Here is a 20458-nt window from a genome sequence, read left to right as displayed (position 1 = left end):
CTGGGAATCCCCCTAGAAACCTTGGCTGAACCAACAAAACCACCTGTCACTTGCCAAGAGTTGCATTCCGGACCTTGTGGACTTCTCCCCACGGATGTGAAAGACATGGCTCAAATTATTTTTTTAAAGTCTTTTTAACAGCACTCCTCAGACACATCTCTTGCATATGATGGAAGACACCTCTTTACTTGAAAAAAGAAAACAAACAACAACAGCAATAACAAAATGCCCAGAGTATTTTAATGTTTGTTCATTACAAGCGTGAATGGGAAAAAAAAAAAAATGTAAGAATTAATGTGGTTTCTGCAGCAGGAACCAGATGCCCTTTAGGTTTTCATAATTCTACCAGCAGTCAGAGATGAATACAAAGAGTCGAAGCTTCAATGAAGACAGAGGATGTGTTTCCTTGCACAAATGACAATTTAGTTTTGCAAAATTGCATTTTTCCCATGGGGCAATCAGTTCCTTTTCCTGACAAGTTTAAAATGCAACCGGAGATCCAGTAAACTGTAGTCCAGCATTCATGAGTGATGGCATAATAAGAAGATGATCCTTTCGCATATAACGTGTAAACGTAAACATGTATTTCTTATGAAAATTAAGTCTGTACACAGTCTTATTTCAGCCTCCTCATTTCGCTGTGTTGTTCCTTCTGAACGTCTGCTCTGTGTGTTGTATTTGGAAATCTGCTTGTAGCCCGAGTTATCTTTGGAAGCAGTCCCAGCCCTGCCGTTGACCCTGAGCAGTCCTGAGTCCCTTCTTTGTCCTGTGACCTGGACCCATGGAATGTGAGGGTGACGAATGATGCTCCTCCTACAGGTTGACCTTGCTGCCAGCGCTGGGCCCAGAGGGGTATGTTGAGTCAAGACCCAAGGAACACTGGCAGCTGCACACACACCGACACACACACTCTTATCATGATGTGTATTTATATACTTTATACATATTTATTTATATTCCCTGTGTATGGGTACACACGTAAGCATAAAGTATATAAATTCACATATTTTTTTCTATTTAATGATTTCACACTGTAAACAGCACACAATAAGGAAAACATACACACCTGCAACCTCTGAAGTGCGTCCTAAGGTCACACAAGCAGTCTGTCAACTTCAGAGACTTGTAAATTCATTGTGGACCTTTCTGATGAGAGACCCTTACTAAGAGTGTATCAGTTTGCTTGAGCTGCTGGAACAAAGTATTACAGCCTGGAGGGTTTAAACCACAGATGTTTGTTTCTCACAGTTCTGGAGGTTAGAGGTCCAAGGTCATGGTGCTGGGAGACTTGGGACAGCCGGCTTCTTGGTTCATGAATGGCTGTCTTCTTTCTGCTGTCTGGTCTTGCAAGGGTGCTAATCCTATCTGTGGCCTTCACTTTCATGACCTGTCACACCCTAATAACCTTCCTATGATATGGTGAATGATAATAAACATATATGTGGTCTTACTCCCATTTTACGCAGCTCCTAAAACCCTAGGAATTTCCATGGTGAGGAGAGAGATAAAGATGTCTTTTGTTATATGAATGAGGTAACTTTTGGAAAGCCAGTAAGGATGGGGGCTGGTTTCTAGGGGGACCCAGGCACAGGGCTAGAGGGTTTTAAACTTTCAGTCTTGCCCACAGACCTCCAGGGAGTGGAGAGGGGCTGGAGGTACCATCGATCCCCAGTGGCCAATGATTTAATCAACTGTGGCTATGTCATGAAGCCTCCGTAAAATCCCAAATGAACAGGTCTGGAGAGCTTCTGGGGGGTGGACATGTGGAGGTGCTAGGAGAGTGGTGCCCTCCAAGAGGGCATGGAAGCCCCACTGTGCTTCCCACACACTTTGCCCAGCACATCGCTGACCCGTGCATGATCATCTGTGTCCCTTATCATATTCTTTCATAATAAGCAAGTAGATAGTCAATAAACTGCTTCCCTGAGTCCCGTGAGCCATTCTAGTAAATTAAAGCCAAGGACAGGGTCCTGGGGACCTCCTCAATCCATAGCTGTTGAGTCAGAAGCACAGGGGACAGCCTGGACTTGGGTTGGCATCTAAAGGTTATGGGGGTGGGGGGCAGTCTTGCAGGGCTGAGCCCTTCCCCTGTGGGGTCTTGAGTAGAATTGTGGTATATATACACCCAGCTGGTATAGGGAATTGCTTCATGGTGTTGGAAGACCCAGGAATCAGAATTGGCATCAGAATCGCAGTCCCAGAGGCCTCCCCTCTAAATGCCATCCCACTGGGGGTAAGGACGTCAGCCTGTGAAAGTTGGGAGCCACCTTCTGTCCATCACCGAGTGTTAGGTTTCTTTCCAGCTCTGCTCTGTGGGATCCTTGGTTCTGTTTTACATGGAGTGACCGGGTTACCCTGCTGTGCCCAGGGCCTTCGCAGGAGACAATGCATTTGGGGACCAAAGTGGATGTTGCTGTAACAAACCTCCAAGGTGTCTCTGAGGGCTGGAAATGGAGGTCATGCAACATGTGTCTGTCCCATGTCATCTGCGTGGACAGCTTTCCTTACAGGGTGGGCCTAAGTGTGACCCACAGGCAGCTTCCCAGAGGGACAGCAGATGGTTCAAGGACACTCTATGGACTGACCCACGGGGTTTATTTAGCGGGTAGGTGGGGAAACAAGCAAGTGCATGTTTCAGAATCCTGCAGGAACCACAGGAAAACCATTTGGGGTTTTTCCCCTCCGTGGCACTGTTAATATTTTGGGTAGCCAAATTGTGTCCTCCAAAATTGACACGTTCAAGGCCTAGTTCCTGGTATATCTCAAAATATGGCTGTGTTTGGAGATGGGGCCTTTCAAGAGGTGGTTAAGGCAAATGAGGTCAGTAGGGTGTGCCCTGATCCCAGGGGACCAGTGCCCTTATAAGAAGAGATGAAGAGGTGGGGACACAGACACGCACAGAGGGATGACCCCGTGAGGACCCAGGGAGGAGACGGCGTCCACACGCCCAGGAGGGAGGCTCAGGAGGGCCAGCCCTGCCCACACCTGGACCTCTGGGTCCAGCCTCCAGGATGGGGGACATAAACGTGTTGGAAGACCCAGGTGCCTGGGTGGGCCCTCGGTATTGCAGCCCGAGCGGACTCAGACAATAGTTGTCTGTGGCGGGGCTGTCCTGTGAGTTGTCAGCTGCTTACCAGCATCCTTCCACCCACTGGACGCCGTAGCCCTTCCTGCCTGTGTGTCGGGCCCTGTCCATGGGCGCATACACACACCCACACACATGTAACGATAACGTGCTGGCATCTGGGAGCCAGCGAGGTAGGAAAACAGGGTGGCAGCTCAGAGGCTCTGTCGGGTCTGAGCAGCGCCTTTCACCATAGCTCTCCTCTCCCGGGACTCAGGATCCACCTGGAAGAACTCTGTCTCGGATTCAAGTGGGTGAAAACAAAGAACAGCTCCCCCCACCCTGCCTGCCCCATCCCCCTGTACAGCTCCTTGCTGGAGACAGCTGCTGTGCAGACGCCCATGAGGCTCCCCCTTCACCACCCCTTCTCCAGAGACTGCGCGGGGGACGGTGGCATGAGCCTGCCTCGCGCCATGCAGACCTGTTTCTGCAGTTGCCTGTCTGCCCTGCCTGCCTTCTGGGACCCACCCACGTCTGGTCCACCCGTATGTGTGGAGGGCGACAGGCAGCCCTGGGCTTGGCGTTGTCTGTGGCATCTGCAGGCAGGTGCCTGTAGGCGGTGGTCACACTCACTGCATCCTGAAGAGACGGGGTCTTCACTGAGCTCAGGGTCAGGATGGGCCTGGGTGGAACTCTCCCTGAAGACCCCCGGAAAGTAGAAAGCCCTGGGTTCCATCCCTGGAGCTTGGCTTCCCTCCCGCCACCTGCTCCCCCAGCCTGGTGGGCTCCGGAAGGGAGGCTTCCCATGGTGGCTGAGCTGGGGGCTTGTGGTATTGTTCCTCTGGGATGTGGCTGGTGTTGTGGGTGGCCTTGTTATTCTTGGCCTTCTTTGCAGTCAGAGAGCAGTCTGCCTCCCAGCGAGGACCTGGGCTTCCCCCTCATCCTGGTGGACAACTACAGGGTCCAGGACCCTGCTCTGGGACCATCCAGCTTGCAGGCTCCCGGCCCCACCCAGGCCTGGGGAGCCAGCATCTGACTTGCATCAGGTCCCCGGAGGCTGAGGCCACTGAGCCCCTCCTGGGGGTGTCCTGGAGACTTTCCAGGACCCTAAAGAGTTTTCCCTTTAGGGTCCCCTCGTGACACCCCTGATTGTGGAGTGGGGCTCATGAGAACCTCTGCCTGCGGTTGTTTTTATATTAAAGGGTAGGAAATAAGTAAGCCTTTCACCCAGCAGACGCTGCAAGTGAACTGCATGGTGGGCAGTCATGCTTCCTGTGCCGTCGCCGTTTGACTTGATTTCAGCATCATGCCATGTGCATGTAGGATTAGGTGTATTTACAGCTTATATTACTTAACTTTTAAACCAACCCTCACAAAATGAACAAAGGACGTTAAATAAATCCTACAAGAACAGTGAAACGCCACCCTCCAGCACTGCTTAAAGGTAGGCGTGCCCACGGCAGACTGTCTGGGGCACTTTAGAGCTCTCTCCCCAGACTCATGCGGGTGCCCACGGCCCTGCGTGCAGAGTCGTCTCTCCTGGGACCGCGTGGCTGCCTGACCTGGCACGGCCTGGCCGGGTGCTGTCTCTGACATGCACCTTGCACAATTCCGACTTCTGATGAAACCACTGGCTCCAGGGAAGGGCTCGGACCCTGTGTGGCATCTGAGACAAGCTGCCAGATTCCAGATGGTGCCCACGTATGTCATTCAAGACAAGTGTCAGAAGTGCAAATTAAAGAATGATTTGTTGCTCATGGCTTTTTGTTTCAAAACAAGGGTAGTAAAATCCACCAGCCTTCCAAGGACTAGGCTATGTTCTCTACTTTATAACCAAGCTCAGCGACCTCACAGGGCAGGTGCTGCAATTACTCTAATACATAAATGAGCAAATGGAGCTCACAAGGACTTCATTACTGCACCTCAAGCCATACACCTGAGGAGGAGCAGCTGGACCCAGCCCTAAACTGGTTTTGCTCCCCCTAAGAGAACGAACAAACAGAACAATCTATTTTTATATTTTTCTATACGTTTTTATAAATTTCTTATATCATTAGTAGGTGATCTAAACTTTAACCTGAACAGATGACTAATATGCAAAGCAAAGGTATTCATGATTGTATAAAAAAAAAAAAAAAGGAAAAAATATTCTGGAAACCACACACATTTATATTATATATGTAAATGTAGTGTGATTTTAAGCAGAGTAAATTTATATAGGAAACTGTATAGAATGAGAATCGTAAGGACCTCAGATAGCAGATTTTAAGGATCGTAAGAGGAATGGGATGTGTGTATGTACACATGTATATGCATACAGACACGCACACACGTTTATGTTATATATGTAAACGTAGCATGATTTTAAGAACCTTGAGAAAATGTACATAAAATTTAAATGCACTTAACTTACATACATATATACACATATTTGTGTGTAAGAGATTATGTATGAATAACATGGGTATGCTTTTAAAAATCCTAAGGAAAAAGTCATTACATATCATTTAAACATACTTTATTTACTTATATACCTACATCATATATGTAAATATGCATGTGTATCTTTAATCAATCTAAGATGAACAGTTCTGTCTCTACAATGTGTATGTGTACACACATAATTACAGGCTGGAGACTGGCATGATAGGATAAGTGAAATAGATGGATCAAACAGGTACAATAAATGTATTTTGCTCTTTTATGGATACATTTCAGTTGAATATGTTGGCTGGCTGCTGTTCTAATAATGTATAAAGAATAACATTTAAAAAGCATATATTTCAACTCCATTTCCTAGGAACACTTAAACTATCTGAAAGAAACTCAGAGGCAATCAATTCCTGTGACTCCTTCCTTCTGGCATAGACCCAAATGCCATTTAAAACAAGGCAGTTTACTAGGAGACTTCTTTTGGGGTTTAATAATAAAGCTGCAGCTTCAAACCCCAGAATGCCTTCTATCCAGAAGAAGCCCAGGATTAGCTGTGCTAGCAAACAGGAATGTGCATGATCTGCTGAATAACCAAAAAGCACCTGTCCTGAAAGTGCTGGAACTTGCGCACCCTCCTTCTTTGTTTGCCCCCACCCCACCCCACCCCCCATCTACCTCTGTGCAGCATACAGAGGAAGAATTCTGTGTGCTGAGAACTTTCATTTTAATAGCCTGAGAGGGTCTCCAGGCCAATGGCATGAGACCACCTAGGAGGTCTTAGCACTTCTGGGCCTTAGGAAGGTGTGAACAGTTTGCTTGAGAAGAGCTGAGCTCATCCTGAATGTATACATGCCTGTGATAAATGCTGTGCCATTGTGGATAATACAGTAGGAGGACTGCCCAGTGCATTCTGGAGCTCCAGGCCCCCTTCCGTCCACGTGGCTAAGATAAGAACCCATCTGTGGGCACTGTATGGCTCCTATGCCAGTTGCCTGATTTGCATTGAGATGCTTGTTCCTTGATTCAAGGCTCTAATGAGTATGCGTGCTCTTAATGTTCAGTGTTGGGGAATGAATCTTTGCTTGCTAATCCCTGAATGACTGCACCATGCCCTAGGTCTGTGGGATTCCAGAATTTCCCACCAATAGTCTCCCCATTGGGCTCTTCCTCTGTAGGGTCCCAACTAAGAAGGCACACCTGGTTTTCCCTTTAGGGTCCCCTCGTGACGCCCCTGATTGTTAGCTTGGCTGGAGGGATGTCAAACACCAGCTGGGTTCCACCCTAGACGATTTCAAAAACACCTATGCCGATGACGTGACCATACAGCCCAGTGGTTTACATAGTTCTGTCAGGTGGAATCTTTTCACTTCCGTCACTCTAAAATTTGACAAAAAGAACATCTGTTTATGTGCCAGGCATCGTGCCCTGGGCCATCTTCTCTAATGCATAACCCTGCCTGGAATGCATTATTCTGTCTGCTGTGCAGAAGGGAAAGCCAACCCTCCGAGATTAAGGACTTCTCTGAGGTCACACAGATGGCTAGTGCCAGGGTCAGAACTGAAATTTATCTCATCTGACTCCAGAACCCCACCTCCCCCTTAGTAAAATAAACCGTTCTTAGGGAATATTATGGTAACAGCCCACCAAGTGGGAAGCCTCGGCTGGAATGCAAAGAAATGGGGCTCTGGAGGCACCTGCCATGAAGGTAGCTGCAGCCCTGGAGTCCCTGGGGCCCCATGAGGCTGTAGAAGGCTTCAGAAGGACAGAGGAGGGGTTTATGAAGTGGTTTCTCAGCATTTGCATTTCAGCCCCCCCACCAAGGGGCCGTGGGTGACTGCCTCCAGCCCAGCCCCTCAAGGAGGATTGGCGAGCATCCTTAGACAATTGAGGTCGGTGTCTGCACCTCTGGGGGCACCAGGGGCTGGCGCCAGGCTCCTGAGCCAGCTAGGCAGCCGTAGCTGCACTCCTGGGATCCCTCCAGCAAAGATGCTCCACCAGACGGGGGCCAGTGTGGAGACAGCCTTGCAGCCATCCGGACATCAGCTCAGTGAGACCTCTTGCAAGAGGGTGGCGGTGGGGGACTCCTGCAGAGAAGGCCCCGCCATCCATGTCTCAGGAGTTGTCAACAGGCCGGGTCAAGCAGTGTGGCTCCCAAGACCTTGTGAAGAAGCCAGGCAGAGGGAGGTCAGCCTCCAGGAAGCCTGGAGCCACCTCCTGATGTACCAGCGATGGGAGACCTCACTGTCCCTTTGGGTTCATCGTTCCCTGCACATGCCATGCCAGGGGGTCCAGCACAGCAGCTGGGGGTGAGGCAGAAGGTCACTGAGAAAGCCAAAGCCGCCCTCCGCAGGCCCTCCCTTCCACGGCCACGAAACCATGCCCGGGCTGCGGGGTGACTTCTCCAAATTAAACCCTCAGAGTTTTAGAATTGCAGTAGACATTTCATTTTGAGTTTAAAGGCATGCATTCTGGGACATGCTGGAATTTTGACCACTAGCTGGTGTAAAACCTGTCCAGTGCCCAAGTATTACAGAGACCCCAGGAAACCAAATGTAGCCTCTCTCAGATATCCAAGTCATGCTTATTCATGATGCCATTTTTTCAGGTTTCCGCGCATGCTGTCATCCCGGGTTATCATTAAGAATGGGAACTATGTTAGCACCTGCTACATTATGTATTAATTATTTGAATGCCTACCGAGAGCCACAGGCACATGAAATAATTAAAAATAAGCTATGTTTTATTTATAGATGTGCAAGAAAGAAAACAAAGACTCATAATTTGGCTCTATCTTTTTTTTCTTCTAAACAAAATGAAATGAATGACACGGGCACAATATTAAAAGAGAATTGCTGGAGTTATTTCTCCAGCGGTACAATTTCCCTCAAGACATGGGAGCGGATGCCCCCCCACACCCCCCGCTCATTCAGTCAGCGTCGAGGCGATGCCTGCATGCTTCCTGTCCACGAAGCTTCCTGGTGGCCTTGCCTATGGCCCAGCCTTTGTGGTTGACGAAGAATGAATTCCGTGGGGCTCCATGCGTACGTGCGTAGGTGTAAGTCATATAACAGGCCCCCAGGGCTTCCGTGCAGAGCTATCAAAAGAGCATTCCAACCATGACCGTCACTGTTAACCTCCATCTGAGTTCTTATCACTGGGAAAGCCCGGCTTCGTGTGTCTGCCTGTCCTACCATCAGAGGGTCCGCACTCTCCCTGTAAAGTGTGCCCCGGAGGGGGCAACCCCAGGGCCCAGTGCTCGGAGCCACTTTCACTCCTGTTTCCACTCAGGGTGCCTGCAGGTCCACATGGGCAGCAATCAGGCATTCAGGACTGGTCGTCATGTTTCCTACGGGGTGGTTACTCGGTTCAGGAGGTCAGGCTTTCCTCTGATTTAGATCTGAGGCACGTGGGGTGTGAGAGAAGCCCAGGTGGAGAAACATATGCAGTTAAATAACTTTCTTATGATAGATTCGCCAATTACACAGTGATGACGTCATGACCAATGATGGTCAGTATAACTTCCAGAGTTGTCCAAGAATTGCTCACATCCCAGAGCATGTGACTGGGGTGCTGTCCAGTGGAGTTATTTGAAAAGCTGCGTGACATCCTTGGAGCAAAGGCATGGTGTCTGTTTCCCATTGATTAGCCCCACCAGACAGCCTCCTAAGAACTGGTGAGTTGGATTCATTAATTTGCTTCTCTACTGCTAAAATATTGAGATAAATGATGACAGAAAATGTCTACTGGGAATGGTTACTCGAAAGGTGCTGCATCAAAGAACGCTGTTTCCTGCCCTTTCTGAAATAGCATGCAGGACAAGCGTTTATTAGATAATTGAGGAACTAAGTCTTGGCTGTGGGAGATGGAGTTTTGAACCATCTCCTGTGGGACTAAGGGAAGTTTGTACGTTTTGATCTGTCATGTTACATTTTTTAAAAATCTGTAAAACCACCTATACAAATACAAGTGTTCTCATTTGTTCATTTGCCCTGAAATAGAGATTTTTGGGGGAGAAGAAACTAATCGCCAAATAGTCTTTCTTTCTAGTTCAAGTGGTAGTTTGATAATACAAGCTTGGTAAAAAGAATTAACAAAGGGCTTAGAGTCAGGAAACCTAACAGCCGAGTCAATGAGCAGGTGCATTTTGCATTATACCTTCTTCAAAAAGGAAATTGATTCATGAGCCTTAATCAAAATATTAGAACCACTACTTCTGAGTTAGGTACCATGGATATAAATAAGGTGTATTTTCCATTACATGTATTCCATGACGGATGAGTGCTATTCTAAGCTTACTGCCATTGCTTTTCAGAAAAAAAGTAAATTTGAGAAGGAATTAATCACATGCAGTTCCATTCTCTGTCAAAGCTTTTTTTAAATTTTTGACATATTAATGTTCATTTTACATGTACAGATTCAAAATCTGTCATGAATGCCTTGGATGGGTGTTCTGAGAAACAGAAAGAGCATGCACTAGGTCACTGAATTTATCCTCCGGACCATAGAATCGAACATTTCTTAACAGGCTGTGATGGCTTTTGTTTAGGATGGGGTGTTTGTTACCCGAGTGACTGTGTTTGCTGTCTAAGCCACCATCACAAAGGAGCTGTGTTAAGGAAGGAGTGCGTCGTTCAGAAATCAACTACTCCATTCCGAAAATGTACACTGACTATCAAAGTGACCATGCAAGACAGTTCAGGCTTTGTCGTGAATGCCACACAAAATTTACCAACTTTGAATCAACACACATGTATGATTTCTTTTTTTCCAAAAAAAAAAAAGAGGTGCTAGGAAATGTATGTCATTCCTCTTAGGATCGCATGAGTGAACGATCCTAATTAGTTAAGACCTTCTTGCTTATACTACTTCTTATCTGGGTACCATCTGTCATGTACACATCGATTCTGCCCTCTGGAACCCTTGTCAACTGAATCAGAGGGCTGTCTGAAAGGATGGTCAGTGAAGATGATATCACTAAAACTGGTGAAAATATTTTATTGAAAGATTTTACGGTCCTTCACTATAGGCAGTCTTTGTCTCACTAAGCTGATAGAAATGAACCCTATGAATGGGTATTTACAGTGACATCAGTATTTACCAACTGAGAAGTTTCCCCATGTTCATTTATAATGAGATGATCATGTAGCAACTGATGGTATCAGGATCCAGAAATGTAAAAAAAAAAAAAAGAGAGAGAGATAAAGCCTCCTTCTATTTGCATTGAAAACCTAAACAGTAATCATCGCCGGGCATCCTTTAAAAGGCTGAATGCAACAGGCGTGAAAAGTCTGTGGCTTAAAAAATACTAAGACATGTTCTTCAGACCAGTTTCCATCTGCGTGGCTTTGTGTCTTGTCCTCTTATTAACATTCCTGCCTCATTTGCAAATTAACCCTGTAAAACTCCATCACCGAGTCAACAAGCCCTTACCTGTCACCTCTGAGATCCAGGTAATAAAAGATGTAGCAATGATGAAACACGTCCAGTCTCAGCTCCGAGGTTGTCCAAGACGGTGTGAATACTGCAGGGGACAATGTTGGTACTAATTAAATGGTTACCGTGAGGAGGAAGTACACGGTAAAGATGCAGTGCTGGGCTTGTTCGGGGCAGCACCTTTGACTTTTAACCCTGATAGAAAACCCGGAGGTAAGACTGCAGGGAATGCGGGTCTGGTGGTCCTCTGCGGTGGGTCCAGGATTGGGGGACGTCGTGCACAGAGGTAGATGGATGGGATGCTCTCTTTTACTATTAATCTGTCTCCCCCCGTGCTTCCAGCTTCTGCACTTCACAGTGCATCGACCTGTCCATTAGAGGATGTTCAGACTGTAGCCTCTGATGCCAGTACTCTAGGTAACCCCCCTCTCAAAATGCCTCCAGCTGTTACCCAATGTCCCTTCAGCTCCACTGACCTAGAAACAGCTTTTAAAATGCCAGAGGTGGAGCTTTGACCCAAAGCAGGGTTGCTCCACCTGGGAACCTGCCTTCTTGACGGCTTCTTTCCAAGTGCCGCCTGCCGAGTTCCGGATCCCCAGCGCTCCAGGCACAACAAGAAGAAACAAGAAGAGATAGGAAACCAAGTTTTGGGGGAACTTATTTAGCAACACCACAAACGAACATAAATCTGACATAAAGTTGAACTGTCTTTATTCCTCCCACAGAATGCAAATGGTCCTTTTGCTTCACTGAGCACCTGTCAATAGATGTGACTCCAGGTCATTTTCCAAAACTTTGCTCAAGGTGTTGTGGATGGCATGAGGTAGTGGCCATTACCTTCATGTATGTGCATGTTCATATATTTATATAGAGAATGTATGTTATGCATTGGGTTATATACAAATATGTGAAACAGTATTTAAATATATAAAATATATACTTCATTATATAAAATGTACCTATTTACATATATAGAAAAAATATCTATTTTTAATATATATCCCATGTATATACATATACACACACACAAATATATTTTATACATATTGCCAGTTATATTGAATGGCAAGTATGTACATATATTCCAGCTTTACTGAAATACAATTGACATAGAACATGGGGTATGTTTCAAGTGTAGAGCACAAAGGTGTGATAAACCTACGTATTGCGAAGGGTTCGCCACAGTGGATTGACACCCATCACCTCACATAGTTACCCATTTTTGTCTGAATGTCTCATGGTGTGTGTGATAGAATGACTGTTGCATAGAAAATGACAGTGCCCAAAACTGACCTGCACACAGCTAAACTTCCAAGTGGTCTTTGAAGGCATTTAATACATTATTTTCAACTCAAAAACCCATTACCCTCTATCATCCGAAATGTTTTGAATTTTGAAACAGCCATGGCCCCAGCAAATGGGGCATGGTTCGTTTTCAGTGACTTTGCACGCTGGGTTGGCCATGCCGTGTGGACCTTTTTGCGTGTTGGGTATCATCATGTTGCTCGCATAAGCCCTCAGAGGTGGCGTGGAGCATTTAGAGCCTCGTTCCTTTTCTGCAGCATCCAAGAAACCTGATATTCAGCCAGAACAGCTGGGCAGAATGGCTGTGCCTCTTGGTTGCTGTGCCCAGGGATAAGCAGCTTCTGACCCCAGAACCCCTGAGCCCAGGCATCTAAAAGGCAGACTGCCCCTTAATTCAAACCTCCTAGGGGTCATGATGGCCCCGCGTGGGTTTCCATGTTCTGGGAATACTAAACAGAGAAGCATGCATTTGCTTTAGAAAAGCAGCTATGTGATCCCATCCAAAACAAATGGCAAGTCCATGTTCGGTTCTTTAAGAAGAATGGAAAAGTGTTGTCTGGCAAGCCTGTGTGCATGAAGGAAAGGGTTTCTCAGCCTGAGCGTGACGGATATTTGGGACTGCGGGATTCTCTACAGGACAGGATCTGTACACTGTAGCATGTTTAAGCTGCATCCTCTGACACTACGGAGGAGACGCCAGTAGCACCCTTCTAGTTGTTGGGTGCTACAGACATTGCCAGGTATCACCTGGGCAGGGGGGCAAAGCCACCCCTGATTGACAACCACTGTCTAGGAAAAGCGTTTCAAAATTAATTAAGACTGAACTTTGTGTAAGAGCTGGATTCTCCCCCTTGGCACGACTGATCCTTGGGACCAGCTTATGCTCTGTTGTCAGGGACTGCCCTGTGCATTGTTAGATATTTACCAGCATCAGGAGCTTGCCCACAGGTTGTGACAGCCCAAAATGCCTCCAGATGTTGCCAAGTTTTCTCCTGGAATGTAGGGGCCACCCCAGGTGATAAACCCTGGTCCAGGCCAATACTGTAGTGTATACTGAGCCTTGTTATACAGGTACAAAAAATAAACCTGTTTTCTTTAGATAATGTCAGAGGGTCAAGATTGTTTTTGCTCCACCCTAGTGTCACACATCACATGGGTGACTCATCCAAAGGGATGTCGAAAGTCATTTGTGGGCATTCTGGGTCACAGCAAAGAATTGACATATCACAAGGCAGAGTCACCATCGCAGGCAACGCAAAATGGATTCCAGGAACTTCCAATCTGCAAATCAGTCCAAGGGACAAATTTGTTGACCAAGCAGGTGACAGTCACTGGTGGCTGTGGATGGAGGGCACACCACTCAGAAGGTTTTTGGCTGGACGTGACGGAAATGCAGCACCACCTCACTCAAACCCAGGAAGGCACGTTTTGGTTTGCATATGTGGGAAGTTCACAGAATCAAAGGGAAAACCACAGGACTCAAGACCAGTTTCCTCAAAGACAAGTTGAAAATCCTTTGTCGTCTGATTGATGTGACCCGTTGCTACTGTCTCTGGCTGGTGGAGGCAACCACTGTGTTTGAAAAGGGTCAGTTTTGGTTTCTGGTTAAATTCGGTAGTGTTCTTCTCAATACTTTATGTATATTTGGCAGCCAGTGTTGCATAGCAGACCAATACTATTGATTATCTCTTAGACTGATACCCGTGTATCTGTCCGTAATCACGTTGTCTGGGCATATGGTTTCACTGTGTCCTCTGCTCAGAGTCTTATGAGGCTGTATCAAAATGTTCACAGGGTTGTGTTCACCTCTGGAGCTTGGGACCCCTTCTGAGTTCATTCGAGATCTTGGCAAGATGTTATTCCTTCTGGTTGTAGAACTGAAGCCTTCCGTTTTTAGGGATCACACCTCCCTGCAGGCATCTCCCACCATGAGTGTTTCTGCAAGGTCCCCAGGGCACATCTCTTCTGCATGGAGTCTATTTTCAAGGGCTCACCTGATGAGGCCAGGCCCACCCACAGCAGTGTTCCTTCTGATTAACGCAAAGTCAGTTGATTAGGGGCCTCAATCACATATGCCACATCCCTTCATGTTTGCATATCCTATTGGTTAGAAACACGTCGCGGATCCCCCCACATGCAAGGGTATAATACCCTAGAGATGTGTGGGCACTAGAGGCAGGGGGTCATGGAAGCTGTCTTTAATTCTGACTACAACAGGGGCATTTTGTCAGTGGATGTGGGAGCCTAAATAGGATTTAGAGAATCAAATGACCTAGAGTCAGATATTTGGAGAAACCAGTATGTGAGGCCAGGTTGCCAATATTGATGCAAATGAGCTCCCTTGAACACCATTTCTTTACATTTGATGATAATAAAATGGGAAGTCCAGGAAGTGATTGCATATTGCATGGTGTAAGGCCAGGACCTCCTCTTACTCATCAAAGCCTTATCCTTGTGTTGCTCAGGAGCGTGTCTGGAGGCTGGCCACTCCTCTGAACACATGAGGCAGTCAGGAAATGTCCTTCTCCACAAGCAGGCTTGACAAGGTGTCTGGACAGCCCCTGCCTCCCTTCATGCAGGGGACCCCACTGATGTTGTTCCTCCATTATCCTGGCTGCTGGGTCAGCCTGCAACCTGTGTTCCATCCCGCCAGGCCTTGCAGCAGGAAACCCTCTCATCGATTGGGAATGAATACAGCAAGTCCTTGTGTCATTGTACACGTGTTGAAACGATGTCTGAGGTCCTTGGGCTGAATGGACGGTCCGCATCCTCCCCAGCTTGACCTAGCAAACCACTTCCACGCACAATGGGGTTTTGGCATTGGTCCAAATCTCAGTTGCACGCTGTTTATGTCATGCCAATGATATCAGAATGGTCGATATTATATTTTTAGAAATCCGCTTCAGCTTTGATGTCTCTTATTTTATTGGGGTGACATTCACAGAGCATGCAATTAGCCATTTGCAAGTGTGCAATTCAGAGACATGTGTGCATTCAGCCACTTGGATTGTTCCACTACTACCTCTGTCTAGTTCTAGAACTTTTTCGTCATTCCCTCCCTGCCAAAAAAAATCCCTATCCTTTAGCAGTTGCCTTCCCCCGGCCCCTGGTAACTACAAATCTACTTTCTGTCTGTGCATTCGTTTATTCTGTGCATGTCGTGTAAATGGAATCATGCACTATGTGACTTTTGTGACCAGCTTCTGTCCCTGAGCATCATGATTCCAAGGTCCACCTGTGTTGTAGCATCTCTCGGGCTCTCATTCCGCTTTATGGCTGTGTCCTACCCCGTGGCTTGGACAGACTGCCTTCTGTGTACCCGAGTGTCCGTGGGTGGACATGATGCTGGTTTCCACCTTTGGGCACGCGTGAGTCGAGCTCCTGTGAACGTGTGTGCCCATACCCACTTGTCTCCTTGCTTTTAGTTCTGCGGGGCACATGCTCGGAAGCAGAGTTGCTGGGTCACACGGTAATTCTATGTTGAACGTTTTGAGGAACCGCCATGCTGCTTACCACTGCGTGTTGTGATGCCTCTTTACTTTTGAGGTCCTTGTCTTAGCAGTTTTCTCTGCTCTGTCTGAGCAGCCCTGAGAGGCAAAATGACACTGCCTCCTGTCAGAACCTGTGTCGAGGAGGAACATGTTGTGAAATAGCCCTTGGCACAGCCACCGTTTATATTACTTGCATTTCTAGGACTTGTTTCTGTCTGCCCTGCAGCCCTTGGGAAAGGCAATAGCCAGGGCAGTTCCGGCTCTGGTGGAGTAAGAGAGAGGGGGTGTCCCAGAAACTGTCACCTGATACGCTGGGTCACATGGTTCCAGGGGCCTCCAGGCAGGCCCTCGGGGCGCCACCCAAACCTGTCCTAGGGCGGTTGCAGCTTGGCACCACCTGTGGGTAGCTCTTTCCCCAGGCTCGAGTGGCTGGTGACATTCCCAGAGCAGTGCAGCCATTCCAGGCGTCTCTGAGTTGGTGAGTTGGATTTGCCCCTCACCTGCAACTGCGCCATGCAGCCAGGAGCAAATAGCGTCCGCTGCGACCCATCCTTCACCCTGCTGTTCTTCAAGACGGGTCACTCACTGTCCTCTTGCCACCTGGCATCCTTGCTGTCCACCCCTGCTCCACCCTAGTACATCACCCATGCCTCGGTCTGCGGACACAGCGGGTGGTTCTGAGGTCTAGAGGATGGAGCTAGTGGCCCATCGCTTAGGAATATGCGCGCTCCAGTTATATCAGGAGCTGGCATGTTTGTGGTACTGGACTAATTTCTGTCTCTCTCGCAACACTCAGTTCCTCACCTGCAATAAATAACAGTTGGCAGGGCGCCGACAAGTTATGAATTAGGGGTTTTATGGCATAGAAGTGGCTGAGTGACTCATTACCAATGATTTCTAGCAAAAAGTGTGCTCTTGGCTACTGTGCAGCCATTCATTAGGAATGGAAACATGACGCAATGCTGTATGTGGAATTTATGTGATACCTAATTACATGTCTGATTAAATCCATCGGAGGAATCAATATGGTTACTCTTGGTAGCCATCTGTAAAGAATTCCATGCATTCCCAGTGACCTCTGAACATACAAGTGGACCATCTATTCCTCTGATTTGGGTTCAGGACGTGCACTTTATATTTGCATCTCATAACACACAAAAATACCCTTTGAGTCTAAGTACTTTTTCTCGGTTTAAATGGTGGCATCATTTTGCAGAGACTGGCATCATTTTGACCCATGCTAAGGACATTTTAGGGATAGTAGGAATCATTCCTGTGGCCCTTCTGTATTTTCTTACCAATGCTATGCTTGGTTATTCACCAGTTTGCTTGGGATGCTGCCAACAGTTAACTATAGTCATAGAAATACTTGTTTTTAAATAGGACTTTTAGAATTTCCTTTTTTAACCAAACCTGTAGCCTCGCAATGCACAAATCTGGTCTTGAAAGGATGTTTGCCTGTAGCATATAATTATATTCTCAACACCATCATCCCAGGCAGGAAATGCTTCTGGTTTTCCTGCAGAAATGCGCACTGACAGTTTTTCCTGGGATGTTACAGGAACAAAGGTGAATGGAACTCCTCCCAGTGCAGTTGAAAACCAGGGCTGATGTGTGACTGCTCCGTTCGTTACAGATGGGTTTAGGAGCAGGGCTTTTTCCATTCTCCGTGTGTAACCCAGTAATTATTGAATTTAAGTAAATTTGATCAGAATGAGTTAGGACGCAGCCCTGGCAGCCTTTCAGTGGTAAAAATAGGGTTTGATTTGAAAACATCCTCCTTTAGTGGAAATAATCTTGACGATATTGTTCTCTCTTTGGGTATCTTACTAAAAAAAGCACAACTTTGGAGTATCTGTGGGCTATCAGGGTGCTGGGCACTCATATTTAGATGGGGGACAGTGAAAAGCTGCTTCCTGCCCCCCAGAACTGCTTAGGACCCTCAAGCCCCCATGCCTCCAGTAAGGCACACTCCTCAGTGCCTAGGAAGCCTCCCATGTGCACCACTCGTGGCTGAAGGTGGCCCTGAGCCCCTAGCATGGACCCCTGTGCTGTCCCAATATTGTCTCAGTAGGTAAAGCTCTGTTCACTTCTCTCTCATATTTGTGTGCTCGCTGTGTGACCTCTGCACTGAGACTGCCTTCTCTTAGCCCTGGGAGTTCTCCATCCTGGCTGTGCTGCCCCCAGACCATGGGGAAGGCCCTCCCAGCCCCTTCCTCTTGGCTTGGTCTAGGAAACACCCTACCCACTCAGCAGACCCTTCGCACTGCCTCCAAATGAGGTGTGTGTGCAAGCGGCCACCATACGGGCCAGGCACCCAGCTGTGGCAACTGTCCACATCAGTTCCATACCGTGGCAGGGTTTCTCTTGAGCCCTGCGAGATGAGGGGCTAGAAGCCTGCAAGGGCATCGAGATACCAGTCAGTCCTCTGTGTTCACATTGGGCAGAAAGAGAGGAAAAGAGTAGTGCATGAGGTCCAGCCTCCTCCATCACTTCACCGGCCCACAGAACACGCTCTTCTAAATCCATATATTTGAAGTCAGGCTGTTCTTTTTTTTCTTTAAAGAGTTCTGATGAATTACACACTTACAGCTTTTTTGAACGTATTTTCCATGTCATTTTGTTCACCCACTTGCCGAACTCTGTGGTTTTTTTGACATAGAGTTGTGCAGTCATCTCCATAAAACAGTTTGAGGACATTTTCCTCACCCTGGGGGGATCCTTGGAGCCCACTTCTGTTCATCCCCATTCTCCCTCTGTGCCTGAATAGGTCATTAAGTAGTCACATCTTCCTAGGTCTCACCCTGTTTCTTTGAACCCAGGGCACCGGGCTGTTGCCCCGGGACCTCTGGCAGTGTCCTGATTGCATCAGTCTAGGACATGTCCCTGTCATCATTGTCCTACAGGGCCCAGAATGAAATTGCTGAGCCATAAGGAAACAAAACCTGTGTGTTCTGTAAATCCCTGTGACCGTCCCCGTTTGGAATGCCTGTCTTTCATCCACCTTGGGACTAAGCCCTGTGACCCTGCTGCTGATTTTCCCTTCTTCCCCTCATTAGGGTCATTGCCTATACTTCGACCCTTAGGACTGATTTCCCCTAGAAGCCAGTCACCATCTCTCCATCAGACTATCATCGCTTGTATATCTCAGCCTGCTCTCATTTGACCAAATGTGTAATTATTGCAAAAGATGCTGCTAACTAGCAGGTGTAAGGGAAGTGCACGGGATAGAGGCAGATTGCATTGTAAATAAGAACCAGAACTTTAAACCTGGACACGGAAGTGTGCTGGGGCAGGATTTGGTCCAGACAATGAGCAATGGGTTCTTACCTCCAGATAAGAAAATTGGCACAGAGGCCTGATCTATTGGTAATCTGGGACTTCAGATACCTGGACATCTGCTGGACATCTCACCCCAGCTGAAAGCTTAATATGTGATAAACTCTTATTTCTGGAAACTTCATCTGGCAGATAAAATATTGTTCTGAAATTGACCGTGATAAATGAGAAGTTGGTCGTTGAATTACAAACAGTAGGAATCTTGGGAGGAAGTGACCAGTCTTTTAAAATCTGTCATAGTGAATGACTGACACGGTTGAGCATGTGCCCTGGCATATATATACAGGTGTTCAGATAAAAATGCAGGTGTCAATAGAAATGCCATTTGACCCAGGAATTTCACTCGTAGGAATTTATCCAGTTTAAAACAGACATATTCACCCCTATGTTTATTGCAGTGTTATTTACAATAGCCAAGAAATGGAAGCAATGTAAGTGTCCATCAGTAGATGAATGGATAAAGAAGAGGTGGTACATGTACACAATGGAATATTATTCAGCCATAAGAAGAAAACAAATCCTACCATTTGCAACAACACGGACGGAGCTAGAGGGTATTTTGCAAAGTGAAATAAGGCCGGTGGAGAAAGCCAAGTACCAAATGATTTCACTCATCTGTGGAGTATAAGAACAAAGGAAAAACTGAAGGAACAAAACAGCAGCAGAATCACAGAACCCAAGAATGAACTAACAGTTACCAAAGGGAAAGGGACTGGGGAGGATGGGTGGGAAGGGAGGGATAAGGGGGAAAAGGGGCATTACAATCCGCACACATAATGTGGCAGCAGGGGGGACATGGGGAAGGCAGTATATACAGAGAAGACAAGTAGTGATTCTATAGCATCTTACTGTGCTGATGTACAGTGACTGTAATGGGGTATGTAGTGGGAACTTGATAATAGGAGGGTCTAGTAACCATAATGTTGCTCATGTAATTGTACATTAATAATATCAAAAAAAAATGCAAGTGTCATCATCCGGCCAGGCGTGCAGGAGAAGGAATGGCTGCAGTATTAAGATGTCCCCCAGCAGGAAGTCTGCCTTCACAGTCCCAGAGCGGTAAGGAATCCCATGGACAAGGGAAAGTGTGAAGCATTTAGAGAATGCAGCGGGACCACGGATAGAGGGTGTCCCTTGACAGAACCCAGGCTTGGAAAGGGAATATTTGGGAGGGTGAGGAAGGAGAGAGAGCCTTGAAATGAGAGGTTTGCTTTTCTAAGGTCAGACCCAAGCCCCAAACAAATGGATGGAAACACTGCCTCTGTGCCGTGGCTCCCATGTCGACCCAGATTCCGATTCCATGCCCTTTGATGGGATCACATGCCCTCTGCATCAGACGCAGCCCCCTCGGAGCTAAGCCACCCATTTCCACCGTGTCGATATTTTTAAAGGC

General features: G+C 47.2%; 1 protein-coding gene across 10 annotated transcripts in view; it reads left to right on the top strand.

Moving 5' to 3' along the window:
• LOC130678838 (steryl-sulfatase-like) overlaps positions 1 to 20458 on the top strand; it is a 469951-nt gene that overhangs the window by 3272 nt on the left and 446221 nt on the right. Inside the window, exon 2 of one of the 10 annotated variants that reach the window (XM_057496242.1) lies at positions 8966 to 9170. The exons of the other annotated variants lie outside the window; for them this stretch is intronic. The gene's annotated coding sequence lies outside the window, so the exon portion shown is untranslated. The remainder of the gene's footprint in view (positions 1 to 8965; positions 9171 to 20458) is intronic. 10 annotated transcript variants of the gene reach the window in all.

The sequence above is a fragment of the Manis pentadactyla genome, chromosome Y (assembly GCF_030020395.1).
Source record: "Manis pentadactyla isolate mManPen7 chromosome Y, mManPen7.hap1, whole genome shotgun sequence".
Classification (NCBI taxonomy): Eukaryota; Metazoa; Chordata; class Mammalia; order Pholidota; family Manidae; genus Manis; species Manis pentadactyla.
Note: the sequence above shows the minus strand (reverse complement) of the source record. Positions and strands in the feature narration are given on the sequence as shown.